At 39.3% G+C, this 14,224-nt stretch overlaps 1 protein-coding gene and 1 pseudogene across 4 annotated transcripts in view; one reads left to right on the top strand and one right to left on the bottom strand.

Moving 5' to 3' along the window:
* ABL2 (ABL proto-oncogene 2, non-receptor tyrosine kinase) overlaps positions 1 to 14,224 on the top strand; it is a 127,717-nt gene that overhangs the window by 48,746 nt on the left and 64,747 nt on the right. The gene's annotated exons all lie outside the window — the stretch shown is intronic.
* On the bottom strand, positions 654 to 1,506 carry LOC135272328 (protein SET-like; annotated as a pseudogene).

Genomic DNA, 14,224 nt, shown 5'->3' with positions numbered 1-14,224 from the left:
CCTGGGCAACAGAGTGATACTCTGTCAAAAAAAAAAAAAAAAAAAAAAAGTGTTAAACTACAGGGATGTCTGTCAGACTTCTCAATTTAATGTACCAAAAGAGATGCCACATTGTCAAAATGCCCTCTTAACCCACCCAAACATCTCAAATCCACCCTTTGCTGACCTTCTCTAACCCTATATTTAAAAATTTTTTCCCCCTTTTTAAACAAGAGAAAGTAGATGCATATTGGTTCACACTAACTGTTCATATTCACATAGAGTGTACTCTCTGAGTCCAATATACAGAGAAAGGAGGAAAGAAGCTAGAATTCTGTGTGCTGCACACAGGGGCCTAGCACCCTCCAGCTTCCAGCAGAGTGAAGGGAGGAGGTTTTTCTTTTTTCCCCGCAGAGCTCAGTGATGTTGATTCCATATAGTTTTTGTTCAGACAGGAAGGGATAAAAATGAATTTAGAACAAAAAGCGTTTGAGACTCTTTTCCCATACTATTCTGCTCAAGGTATTTACCCCCCCAAATAAGTTGAGAACCATGGTGTAGAGAAGAGAGACTTCAAGAACAGGGCAACTGAGCAACAAATGGAAAAAAAAGACTGCAACTTGCTCCCAGGGACTGGAATTTTTAAAAGGAAGGTTGAATCCATCAGTGTTCTGTTAGTCAACCTCTCCTTCATCCTCCTTATTCCTCCCTTTCATCATCATCTTCATCTTCTTCACCCTCTTCCTCATCCCCTCTTCGTCGGTATCTTCCAATCCTTTCTCCTCTTCATCATCATCATCATCTTCTCCTCCTTCATCATCCATGTCTGGAACCAAGTAGTACTGTAATGGGATGGGCCAAATGTCATCTTTGATTACCTCTCCTAACTCATCAGCACCTGCATCAGAATGGTCAGTAAACCAAGTAAAGAAGCTCTCTGGCGCCTCATGCTGCCTCTTCCTGCTGGCTTTATTCTGTGTTTGACTTGAATGTTTCATCACATCCTTTCCAGATTTCCATATGATTTCAGTGGACTTTGAAGATGGAATACCACTCTCATTCAGATGAAATTCTTTGGAGAGAACTTTTCAAAGGAAGGAATTTCATCAAAATAAAAGTCTATTCTGTAACCTGACTTAATATATTCAAATTCTGTCACTTCAACTCTGGTCAGACAACGTAGTGTCTCTTCATCCTCCTCCCTAAGCAGTGCAGACACTTGAGGATGGTTGACAAATGTTGTTACCCCCAGATTTGTGATTTTGAAGATCAGTTCTGACCTCTTCTGAAAAAAATAGTTGACAGTTTATTTTTCTGTTCTGCTTTCAAAATTTCCTCTCTTAGTTCATTAAGTCTGTCTGTTTCATTTTGTACTTTATCAGTATGTTCAATTGCTTCCTGTTGTTCTTTATCTCTTTTCTTCTACAAGTCTAGAGAGGCTGATGATGTCTCCTCTGGTCTCAGAACAGGAGGTGGTCTTGGTGTCTTTTTTTGAGGCGGGAGTGGAGATTGGCATTTGGGGGTCATGCTGCTAGGAAAGTCCAAGAACCAGACCACAAGTCATCTTGCTCGTCAGGAAGAAGCTCAGAAAGCTCTGAAATAATTTTAGAGTGATCTTTTCTCCTGTTCCTTAATTTTACAGATGAAGAAATGGAAACACAGTAAAATTCCCATATTTAGTTATGGCCGAGAAAAGACCAGAACTTTGGTCTTTTGGCTTCTGGTTTAGTGTTCTACAACGTTTTAACTTATGTTTTATTATAATTTTTTTATCATTTTAGTTGTACATGAACAAAGACAGGTATTGTCTTTTTTTTGTTAGATTGTTGCTTCCTGATTAATTGACCTGAGTTGACTGCTTTATGCATACATAGGAAGATGCTCTCTTTTTGTTGAGAAGGTTAACAGCCTTGTGATCATCTTCCTCCAAGTGAAAAATCAACCTTAATTTCCAGGAATACACATTTATCTAAACTTTCTAATCTTTTTGTTGTTGTTATAAATTTAAGCGGTACCAGTGCCCCTTTGTTACATGTTGGTGAAGTCTGGGCTTTTAGTGTAACCATCACTTGAATAATGTAAGTCATACCCGTTAAGTGATTTCTCAGCCCTCATCTCCCGTCCCACCCTCTGAATCTCCAGTACCTTATTCTACACTCTGTGTCCATGTGTACACATTATTTAGCTTCCACTTGTAAGTGAGAACATGCAGCTCTCTATTGGGAGATCTCAAGTAGGAGATCACTTGAGCCCAGGAGATTGAGGCTGTAGTGAGCCATGATCTCACCACTGCACTCTGGCCTGGGTGACAGTGAGACCCTGTCTCAAAAAAAAAAAAAACAAGAGCCCCAGTGATTCTTAGCAGCAATACTATGACAATTTACTTCCAGTTTTCTGTACCTCAAAAAAATACTGATTGATATCCTAAAATATTCCATAAATCATATAGCCTACAAAGCCAAACTGGTCCTTGTTAAAATTAATAAGGTTCTATAAGCTGTTAACCAAAAAAAATTTCCACTAACACTGCATACTTAACGCTCCTAAATAAATTTAAATATGCAAAATGTTAATTCAAATCAAAATAATAAGAAAACAATAAACACAACCATAAAGCTGACATTTCAGATTAAAAGGTTTTGGTATGTCTATCAAAGGATAAATGGATAAAAAAATATGATAGCCGTATACAATGGAATACTATTCAGCTGTAAAAATGAATGAAATCATATCTTCTTGTGGCAACATGGATGGAACTGGAAGCCATTGTCTTAAGTGAAACAGCTCAGAAACAGAAAATCAAGTACCCTGGAAGATCTTCTCTAATCACTTTAATTTTCTAAGCTGGGTCATTGGCTTAGTAAGAAAGGAGGTGGAAGACAGTATTAGGAGTTTGAAAAGAGAGGAGAGCATATAATTGTCTAGAAAAGTGGGAAAGTAAATGGTCTAGAGAAATATAGTATGATCACCAGGCAGTGTTAAGGGCTCATTTGAGGCCAGAGGTCCTGAGTTAAAAATGAGGCTAGTCAGCTTGGTTTCTTGCTTTTTTCTCCAGCCACCTTCACTTTAGGAGTAGGAGAATAGTTGAATTTACCTGGCTCATGGTTCTGCAAAGTGAGTATGTCCAAGTGAGAGAGGAGCAGGTGATTATAATGATGGACCATGGAACTTAAGCTGGGTAAGGAGAGAAGAGAAGAAGAGAGGAGAGAAGAAGACAGGGTGAGGAACAGTGAAAAGGTAGTTCGAAGATAGTTCGGTCAGTAGATGGGAGATCTTGTGGGGTCACATGATGATATGAATTTATGTATTAGAAAGAATGAACTGAAAAGATAAAACATGGTATTCAAAAGGAGTTCCATGAAATTAAGATTAAGAGGGTGCGATAGAGTGTGTACTGAGTTAGGGTTACATTTAGTTCTTTGCTTTTCACAGCAACACCATGATATAGATGGTGTAAACATCATTAATCATGTTTCATAGATGAGAAAACTGAAGCTCAGAGAGGTTGGGCAGTTTTCCCAAGGTCACAGAGCTGCTAATAAGTCAGATTTTTAGGACTCAGACTCCATTAATCTGATTCTCAGTAGTCCTCTACCGTACTATATCAGTTTTCTGAAAGTTAGTAACTTATTTCCCTATCTTTGCAACTAGATTGCAATGAAATCTTTAGAGTCTAATCTTTGGTCAGTGTTGGAGGGGTTTACTGCCACTATTTTTACCTAGCGGATCTTACTGAAAACACACATATATTAGAGGCTTAAATATGACAGTTTTGTTTAAACTCCCTTTCATAATGGGGCTTCAGGTGGATGGAGGACGGAACAAGGAGGAATGTACTGTTCTTGCAACAGCATGCCTGGGCGGACAGCTGTACTATTAGAATGTGTCCAAATTCGTGTGCATTCTTTTTGGTGGCAGTTTGCACCATTGCAACTCTCAAGGATAGTTGGTTATTGGATGTTATCCATTTGGGATATGATTCTCTTCTCTCCTCTAATGAAGTAATTGTCAGGCTTTTTATATTTTTGCACATTTAGCTTTGTGGTAGAGGATGGATTTGGAAGAGTTCTTTAAATGTGAAGAATGGGGGAATTATCCGAACTAATCTTTATCATTTTAAATGACAGAACAGAAAAATGTTTCACCTAAATTTCAGATGATTTTTTCTTTTAAAAAATTACTTTTAATTGTGATAAAATATATACAACATAAAATTGACTTTGTTATCAGATTAATATCCTCTAGTTTTATTTTGTTGGTGTCATATTCTGTTTAAAATATAAATACTTCCCTGGAGGTGACCCTTATGCATCTTGGCCAGAGGAACTGTCTTTCCTCTCTGTTACTTTTGTTTCCTACCTGCTACTGGTACTGGACCTTTTTATTCCACTGGTAAAGTCTGATGATAGAACATGGGGGTAGAGAGGTGGTAGGCCTTTTAGCAGAGTCTCATGCCGTATCTTTGAAACATGGGACATGTCAGCTCCTTTCTCTCCTCTGGAGCCTTCATGGCAGCTCCTCAGAGGGAACGTATAAGAAAGCCTGAGTCAGGGTATACACAACTCTGATCTTGTTGCTTCTTTGCTTACCAGCTTTTAATGATTTTTTACCATCTTTAGAGTGAGGTCCAAACTCCTTAACAGAGCATCCAAAGCTTTCCTAATTTTGTGCATTCCTGATCTCATATGTGCTCCTGAGGATCTAGCCATACTAAAGTACAGGTAGTCCTGTAAATATGGCCTGTCCCTGGCATACAGTAGGTGGTCCAGAAGTATTTCGCTTTTTTTTTTTCTCCTTTTTTTTCCCAGACAAGGTCTCACTCTGTTGCCCAGACTGGAGTGCAGTGCCCAGGCTGGAGCACATGGCTCACGGCAGCCTCAGCCTCCCTAGGCTAAAGTGATTCTCCCACCTCATTCTCCCAGGTAGGTGGAACTACAGGCATGTGCCACCACACCTGGCTAATTTTTTGTGTGTGTGTGTTTTTAGTAGAGACAGAGTTTTGCTATATTGCGCAGGCTGGTCTTGAACCAAGCCATCCTCTTGCCTTGGCCTCCCAAAGTGCTGGGATTACAAGCATGAGCCACCATGCCCAGCCAAGCAATATTTATTGAATTAATGAATATAGTATTAATATATATCACAGTTGTGTTTTACATGCTAACTTGCTTTTATTCAGTGGCTAATTCTTGAGTTTCCTTTAAGATTCAGGCCAAGAATCCTCTTTCAAGAGGCCTTCTCTGCTTTTGTCTCTACTAGGAGACACTCTTGCTCTATGATACCAAAAGCATTCAGGCCACATCTCTGATTTATAATAGCTGATTTACTTTTTTGTTTTTCCCATTAGTACATGAGGTTCCTGAGGGCCAGGGCCATGTCTTATTTATCTTAGTACCCCCTAATTCTGGGCCTGTTCTTCCTAGGTACTTTCTGTTACAAAAAACCTTTATGATAACTGTTGCTCTTGTTTCCTAATATTTACATTATATAATGTTATATATTGAATATCCCTGGCTTTTAAATTTTATTTTCTTGCCTTTTCAAGGTCAGAATTGCTTAGACACTTTACTTGTAAAATAATCAGTATTCCAATGAGTATAAATCATGACAGTCATAATTAGTATAATATGATTGCCCATTATGGGATTGGGACGTTGGGTAGGAAGCTTAGAATTGCAGAGTTTATCCTAATGTGGAGGAATTATCTGAGCACTTTAAATAATTGGACAACATTGTATAAGCCTTACCCTTCTAGGTCTGAGTTTTGCACGTTTTAAACTGGTGACTCATTAAATTGTATTCCTTATTAGGATGTAACTATCCTTAATGTAGTTGTGTTTCCTAATTTCCACTCTTTTATCAATGCCCCTTTTCTTTTATACTCTGACGTCAGAAATTATGTAATCTGGGTATTCCTCAGATTTAATGACTTAGTCAGTGGGTATTAACATTATTTGTTCCTATAAGCCAGCTTTATTTTAGATAGTCTTCCTTTGTTTTCTTCTTTTTGAGACAGAGTCTTGCTCTATCGCCCAGGCTTGGAGTACAGTGACCTGATCTTGGCTGTCAGCTCACTGCAACCTTCATCTCCACCTTCTGGGTTCAGGCGCTTCTCCTGCCTCAGCCTCCTGAGTAGCTGGGATTACAGGCCCTACCCACCACACCCATTAACTTTTATATTTTTTAGTAGAGACAGGGTTTCACCATGTTGGCCAGGCTTGTCTTGAACTTCGGGCCTCAAGTGATCTACCCGCCTTGGCCTCCCAAAGTGCTGGGATTACAGGCGTGAGCCACCGCGCCCGGCCTATGTTCTTCCTTTTTAAAGTCCAGATCTTGATACTTTTGTCCTAAGTTTTTATTCTCTCTGTTCCTAATTTTAGTTACAAGGTCATATAGTTGAAACAATGGGCAAGGAAACTATAAGCTGACTAAAAATGCCTTGGATTTTTTGGGCATGAATCTAAGTACTCTAAAGATTTCTTACGGAAATAATAATATTAATTTTTTTTTTTTTTTGGCAGAGTCTTGCTCTGTCTTGCAGACTGACATGCGGTGGTGCAGTCTCGGCTCACTGCAGCCTCCGCCTCCCGAGTTCAAACAATCCTCTTACTTTAGCCTCTTGAGTAGCTGAAACTGCAGGTGCACTCCACCATACCCAGCTAATAGTTTTAGTAGAGACAGGATTTCACCATGTTGGCCAGGCTGGTCTCGAACTCCTGACCCAAGTGATATACCTGCCGCAGCCTCCCAAAGTGCTGGGATTACAAGCATGAGCTACTGCACCCAGCCAGTACAAGCTTTAATATAATTGTTACTTTAAGTGGAATTTTGGCATGTTGGAACATGAACCTTTTATTACCAAAATTTGTATATTTCATTTTATGTAATTATATCCCTGCAGAAATATTAATATAAGCATATTTACACAGCACCTCAAATACGTAGCAGAATGTATTATACATACAATGAGTAGGAAGACCAGAGCCCTGGATCCCATGTTGTAGGGATTCTATTAGAAGTCTATGATGCCCAAATGGACCATAATTCATTAAGGAAAAGAAATTTTGATAGCAGTTTTTCCCTTGGTTACTGATGACTAAGGTATGATGAGAAGTTCTTATTCTCTGACCAAAAACACCTTTTTTTTTTTTTTTTTTTTTTTTTTTTTTTTTTTGAGACGGAGTTTCGCTCTTGTTACCCAGGCTGGAGTGGAGTGGCGCGATCTCAGCTCACCGCAACCTCCGCCTACCAGGTTCAAGCAATTCTCCTGCCTCAGCCTCCCGAGCAGTTGGGATTACAGGCATGTGCCACCGTGCCCAGCTAAGTTTTGTATTTTTAGTAGAGATGGGGCTTCTCCATGTTGGTCAGGCTGGTCTCAGACTCCTGACCTCAGGTGATTCTCCCACTTCAGCCTCCCAAAGTGCTGGGATTACAGGCGTGAGCCACCATGCCTGGCCCAAAAATCTACTTTTATACTGGTTTCAAAACCTCTTAGTACATAGTCTCCCTAACTTTGCAGGAAAAAGACTGTCCACTTTTTATTCTTAAGCATTTTAAAAGTTGATTTTAGCACCTGTAGTTTTCCAGACAGTCCCTGAAATACTAGATTTACCAAAGAATTAACCATTTTACCATCCCCCAATTAAATGAATTATCAAAGTAGAATGAATTAATTACTGTTAAATTCCAGTTTCCTCAATATACTGTTTCCTGAAGTTTTGTTGGATAAGGAAGGAAACAGTACTAACAACTGACTGCCCTTGTGAATTCTGCTGTTAGTTCTAGGGCAAGATGCTCCCAGAAACAATCTCCCTGAGGATGATTCTAGTTGGAGGGGGATGGTATGCCACGACTATTCTTGGAACTTAACTTGGCTGTTTCTGTGCTGCTTTGGCAGAAGCCAAAAGGTCTGGGTTGGATCTGGAAGCATCTTTGGAATAATCAGGATACTTAGTGTAGCGCCCTGGCTTGCAACTAGGCCTCAGTGATCTGATAGTGTTTGTTTGCTTGTTTCTTGTTTATCTCTCACATTGTTTTTCATCCCTGTTCTTCTTGTCAGAAATAGGATCTGCTTCTCACTTGCACATCTCTCTTAGGCAAGGGTGTTAAATTAAATCTTCTTTTTCTGTTGCTTCACTCATTCTCTTAAGTGTTGGACATCAAAAGCAAGGTTTTACTTCTAAGAGAGTATACCTGTTTATAGTTTTCTTAGGGTAAGAAAACATAGCAGCACTTGGCCTGGCATGGTGGCTCATGCCTGTAATCCCAGCACTTTGGGAAGCTGGGGTGGGCAGATAACCTGATGTCAGGAGTTTGAGACAAGCCTGGCCAACATGGTGAAACTCTGTCTCTACTAAAAATACAAAAATTAGCCTGGTACGGTGGCACACACCTATAATCTCAGCTACTCAGGAGGCTGAGGCAGGAGAATTGCTTGAGCAAGGGAAGCAGAGGTTGCAGTAAGCTGAGATCGTGCCACTGCACTCCAGCATAGCTGACAGAGCGAGACTCTGTCTCAAAAAAAAAAAAAGAAGAATGTGTCTCCTTGTCTAGCATGTGGTCTCCTTTGTTAATTTGCTTCATCATTCCTTTTCATCAGCCTTTAGTCTCACTGCCTAGGGCATGAGCTCACATTCTCATTTATTAGACTTACAAGACAGTGGCATGCCAGACAGTAGTAAAACTTCCTAGGATATCTGTCTGCTAAGAGACTAAAATTAAGAGCTAGATATTTTCTCCCATAAGGACATCCATTTAAGGAGAGTAGTTCCCCCACCATCCTACACCGAAAGTAGCTCATTTATTTCATTTAGGTAACTTCAGACTTGTCTGTTGTAATATTCTATTAAGCCTTCAGATGTTAACTAAGCTTTTATTATTGTGAAACATTCTTGGCAATGAAAGTCTGGTCTCTGCCAGTTCCAAGTGACTGGTGGTGGCTTTTCTGTTCTGAGGCAGGGCAGGGAACAGAAGACCCATTCAGGGGGTCCAGGGAAAAGGGTAAAGGCGCTAGCTGAACAACTGTCAGCCTGGTCTAACATCTTGCCCTACTTTATTTTCTCTCTTGGACATTGACATCCTATTGCTATTGTGGCTTTGCTGGCTACCTTGCCCATTTCTGCCAAAAACATAATGAACTCATATCTTTTCTCCTGTTTTTGAAATAAAAATTACTCCAAGAAATTTCAGCTAGGCATAGTGGCTCATGCCTGTAATCCTAGTACTTTGGGAGGGTGGAGCAAAAGGATTGCCTGAGGCGAGGATGCAGGAGTAGCCTGGGCAACGTAGCAAGACCTAGTCTGTATTTTAGAATACAAATTTTTTTAAAAATTAAAAATTCCATGGGGGGAAGACACTAAGAGGTCAAGGGATAAGCACCCCTTTATATTTCTCTACTTTCTCCTTTTTGCTTAGAACCAGTAGAATTTTTTTTTTTTTGGGAGACAGTCTTGCTCTGTTGCACAGGCTGGAGTGCAGTGGCACAATCTGGGCTCACTGCAACCTCCACCTCCCAGGTTAAAGTGATTCTCCTGTCTCAGCCTCCTGAGTAGCTGGGTTTACTGGCACGTGCTACCACTTCGAGGTCTCAAACTCCTGACCTCAAGGGATCCGCCCACCTCAGCTTCCCAAAGGGCTGGGATTACAGGCGTAAGCCACCGCATCCAGCCATAATAGAAAATTTGACGAGTATAAAAAAGTTGTAGAAGTTGTGTCTGGGTGAAATAATATGAAATAGTAATAATATGTAATATGAAGTAATAATATGAAGTAGTAGTCTTTCATATATACATATATATCCACATATTTGTGTGTGTGTGTGTGTGTGTGTGTGTGTGTATTTCAGAGTATTTCAAACTCATTCTTAGGTGTACATGCAGATATAAGAGTTACCAGTGAGGAATACCACAGGAGAACTGTATAGTACTGGAAGGGCATTAGTCTGCAGATATGAGGGTGGGGTAAATTTATACCTTGATCCAAGTTGAGGCAATAGGAGTAAGGGAGAATTATCTTCCTAGGGTTTGCAGGGTAAAAGAAGGGAAAGTCAGATGGCAGCCAAGGAAGAGAACCTGTTAAGAGTGAAGAAGCAAGGCTCTGAAGCTGCTTGTAAGGTATATACATGTGTCAGTATATTAAAAACGGGAGTTGACTTTTTCTTTACATAAAATTTGATGTGAATGTATATATACATTTATAAAAAGGGGATACTATTATTAAAATGGTTTACAATATATTTGAAACCATTTTCTTGCAAGTAACAATATCATACTTCAAGTTTTTTTTGAGAGGATAGGTGGCATTGTAATTTATTCCTTTAAAAACTTTTATGTTTTGCTTTTATATAGTCACATATCTAGTCAGTGTTCAAATCTCATTCTTTTTCAGCTTTTTAGATTAATATCCAGGTAAGATCACAATGATACATTTAGTAGTTGATATAATACTTAATAATATGTCCAGTGGAATTCATCTGTTATCTTAAGTTTCTCTTGATCTATAGATTCTCTTCTGAAATAATTAGCTTGGTATTGTTTTGGGCAAAGTAAATTGTTATTATTTCTAAAAAGCTATTAAAAGCCTTTCTGGCTGGGTGGGGTGGCTCACACCTGTAATCCTAGCACTTTGGGAGACCAAGTCGGGCAGATCATGAGGTCAGGAGATCGAGACTGTCCTGGCCAACATGGTGAAACCCCGTCTCTACTAAAAATACGAAAATTAGCTGGGCATGGTGGCACATGCCTGTAATCCCATCTACTCGGGAGACTGAGGCAGGAGAATCTCTTGAACCAGAGAGTCAGAGGTTGCAGCGAGCTGAGATCACACCACTGCACTCCAGCCTGGTGACGGAGCAAGACTCTTGTCTCAAAAAAAGAAAGAAAAAAAAAAGCCTTTCTAACTTTAATATTGTGGCTATGTTATTCTAATTGTATGAGATATTTCCTAAAACACACTTTCAAAATACTTCTTGATAGTTTTGGGAGAATGCATATGGAATGAAGACTTTTCTGTTAACTTATGATTTTTTTTTTTTTTTTTTTTTTTTTGAGATGGAGTTTTGCTCTTGTTGCCCAGGCTGGAGTGAAGTGGCGTGATCTTGGCTCACTGAAACCTCCATCTCCTGGGTTCAAGCGATTCTCCTGCCTCAGCCTCAGAGTAGCTGGGATTACGGGCGCGTGCCACCATGCCTGGCTAATTTTGTATTTTTAGAGACAGGGTTTCTCCATTTTGGTCAGGCTGGTCTCAAACTCCCAACCTAAGGTGATGTGCCTGCCTTGACCTCCCAAAGGGCTGGGATTACAAGCATGAGCCACCGCACCTGGTCTAAGGATTTTTAATAGTTTATAAATATTCAGATAAGGCTTACTGTATTCATATTTTACAGTGCAAAGTACCACATAGTAGTCTGGATAGACATTTGTCTAACCTGTTAATTTAGTCTCTTCAGAAGAGATTTGCTTGTTTTAGGCCATATGTATTTATAAGAGGAATAGAATAGACCTTCTTGCATGATTTGAGAAATATCAGTCTCCTTGCCTACTTGTTAATGCCTGAAATTGTTTTTGTGGGGGGAATTGCTTTTATTTTTAACTGTGTATCCTATTAAGATATGAATATTTCTGTGGTCAGGGAAATTGAGTACCATTGTTTGTATATTAACATCTTAGTACAAGTTATTTATCAGCTTATCTTTAAAAAGGCTCTAGAGCACAGACCTTGCCCTGGATGAGTAAACACCCTCAACCTTTAGCTCCGATGTGTTAAAATAAATTGAATTCATTCTGTGTTAAAATAAATTGAATTCATTCTCTTTCTCCTGTTACCACTCAGCAATGAAAAATAAAGTCACTTTAGTCTTTAGATTGAAAAAGACTGACTTAGGACAGTGTGCATATATATTTGTGTATGTGTGTATACAGAGAGTGGTAGAAGTATCATGAAGGAGTAAAGTCCTTGGGAGATAGTAGGACAAATTCAGCAAGAGATCAGGAAAGGAGGGTGCCTGTCCATCAAGGCCTACTTTATAATCTTCCCTAGGACAAGACCTAATTAAGGAATTTCCTTTTCTTGCAGTGTAGCATATACCAACTTTTAATTCTAGTCTTTGCTATTTGAAAATGTTGATAATCTGTTATTTAAGGTTTTTAAAGTGAATTTATTTGCTTTGTACTTTACCATGAGTTATTTTGGGCTCTACCTCTGTGACTACTTGTTTTTGGGGAAATGTTCTAATCAATAAGGAACATCTTTGACCAATGATTAAATGGCGGTTAAGTTTGAGGTTTTTTTTCTCCTATCAATGATTTTATTCTTTTTCAAAAATGAAGAAATAAATTAGGCAAGAGTTTCCTGGATACATGAAAACATGGACATGAAAAGTCAGACTAGGTGTGGTGGCTCATGCCTGTAATCCCAGCACTTTGGGAGGCCAAGGTGGGAGAATTACTTGAGGCAAGGGGTTTGGACAACAGAATGAGACCCTATCTCTATAAAAAAATAAAATACTTAGCTGGGCATAGTGGCAAGTGCCTGTAGTCCCAACTACTTGGGAGGCTGGGGCAGGAGAATTGCTTGAGCCTAGGAGTTTGAGGCTGCAGTAAGCCATGATCCTGCCAAGGTGATTCCACCTGAGCTATGATGGTGCCACTGCACTGAAGCCTGGGTGACACTGAGACCCTGTCTCTTTTTTGAAAAGTCATTCTTTGAGGTTTCACAGAGTTCCTTACAAAATTTTATTTATATTTCTTTATACCTATGTGTAGCATAATTAATTACATATTATACTTTATTTCATAACAGTATAAAATGCACTTGTTCTAAAGAAATCTCTTATGTGGATATTAAGCTCCTTGAGAGTAGAGTCTCTGTATCTTTTGGTTTTCTATTCCAATTAGTATCTAGCTAACAGTAAAATCCTGTAAGCGGGGTATAAAATGTGGCATATTGTTATTAATAGGTTAGTGAAATCATCAGTGTGATTTTGCACAGATGGCCAGTGGTTATAGAGGCAATCACCAGTCCTATCAGAATTGCAGTCTCTTGGTCAGAATTGTTGCTCAGAATTTTTTCAGTGAATGAGGATTTCTGTATTTATTAATTATGCTAATATAAATTATTTAAGTTCCCATTTTTCATTGAATTCTTTGTTCTCAAATACAACTATGTTGGGGATTATTATTTCTTTTTTTAAAAGAAAGGTATTATTGCCAGATAAGGTGGTTCATGCCTATAATTCCAACACTGTCAGGAGTTTGAGAGTAGCCTGGTCAACATGGTGAAACCCTGTCTCTACTAAAAATACAAAAATTAGCTGGGCATGGTTGTGGGCGCCTGTAATGCCAGCTACTCGGGAGACCGAGGCAGGAGAATTGCTTGAACCCGGGAGGCAGAGATTGCAGTGACCCGAGATCGTGCCATTGCACTCCAGCCTAGGTGACAGAGTGAAACTCCATCTCAAAATAAATAAATAAATAAATAAATAAATATACAAAAATTAGCCAGGCATGGTGATGGGGGCCTATAATGCCAGGTACTTGGGAGGCTGAGGCAGGAGAATTGCTTGAACCCGGGAGGCGGAGTTTGCAGTGAGTCGAGATTGCACCACTGCAGTCCAACTGGGCGACAGAGTGAGACTCTGATTCAAAAAAAAAAAAAAAATATATATATATATATATACACACACACACATATATATATATATTTAATGTTGATGTTTCCCATAGTGATGGTATGCCTGGTGTTTTCTGAAAGACTAGTTAAAACCCTTTGGGCAAAAGTGTTTGTGTTACACTGATATTTTATTTCTTTTTTATGATTTTCATTTCTAAATCTCAACTCTGTGAAAGAATTAGGCAGGCAGAAAATGGGAAAAAATTCTAATTCTAGGGTCTTTTAATATTCTCCAGTATTGCTAAGCATTTCTGTCTAAAGATGCAGGTAGTGTCCAGATGAAATTAAACAATATCATCCTCTGGGTAGTATAGAGAAATGTAAGTCTTGACTACAAGGCACTCACCATGAGTTGCTTATCAGGTATCTTTGTCATTATAGATATTACTAAATGAACTAGAATTTTGTTGAAAATTTGAAGCCTTAGAAATGGGACTATGGCCGGGCGCGGTGGCTCACGCCTGTAATCCCAGCACTTTGGGAGGCTGAGGCGGGTGGATCACGAGGTCAAGAGATCGAGACCATCCCGGTCAACATGGTGAAACCCCGTCTTTACTAAAAATACAAAAAATTAGCTGGA

The sequence above is a fragment of the Aotus nancymaae genome, unplaced genomic scaffold (genome assembly GCF_030222135.1).
Source record: "Aotus nancymaae isolate 86718 unplaced genomic scaffold, 86718_ANA_hifiasm-v0.15.2.pri h1tg000108l, whole genome shotgun sequence".
Lineage (NCBI taxonomy): Eukaryota > Metazoa > Chordata > Mammalia > Primates > Aotidae > Aotus > Aotus nancymaae.
Note: the sequence above shows the minus strand (reverse complement) of the source record. Positions and strands in the feature narration are given on the sequence as shown.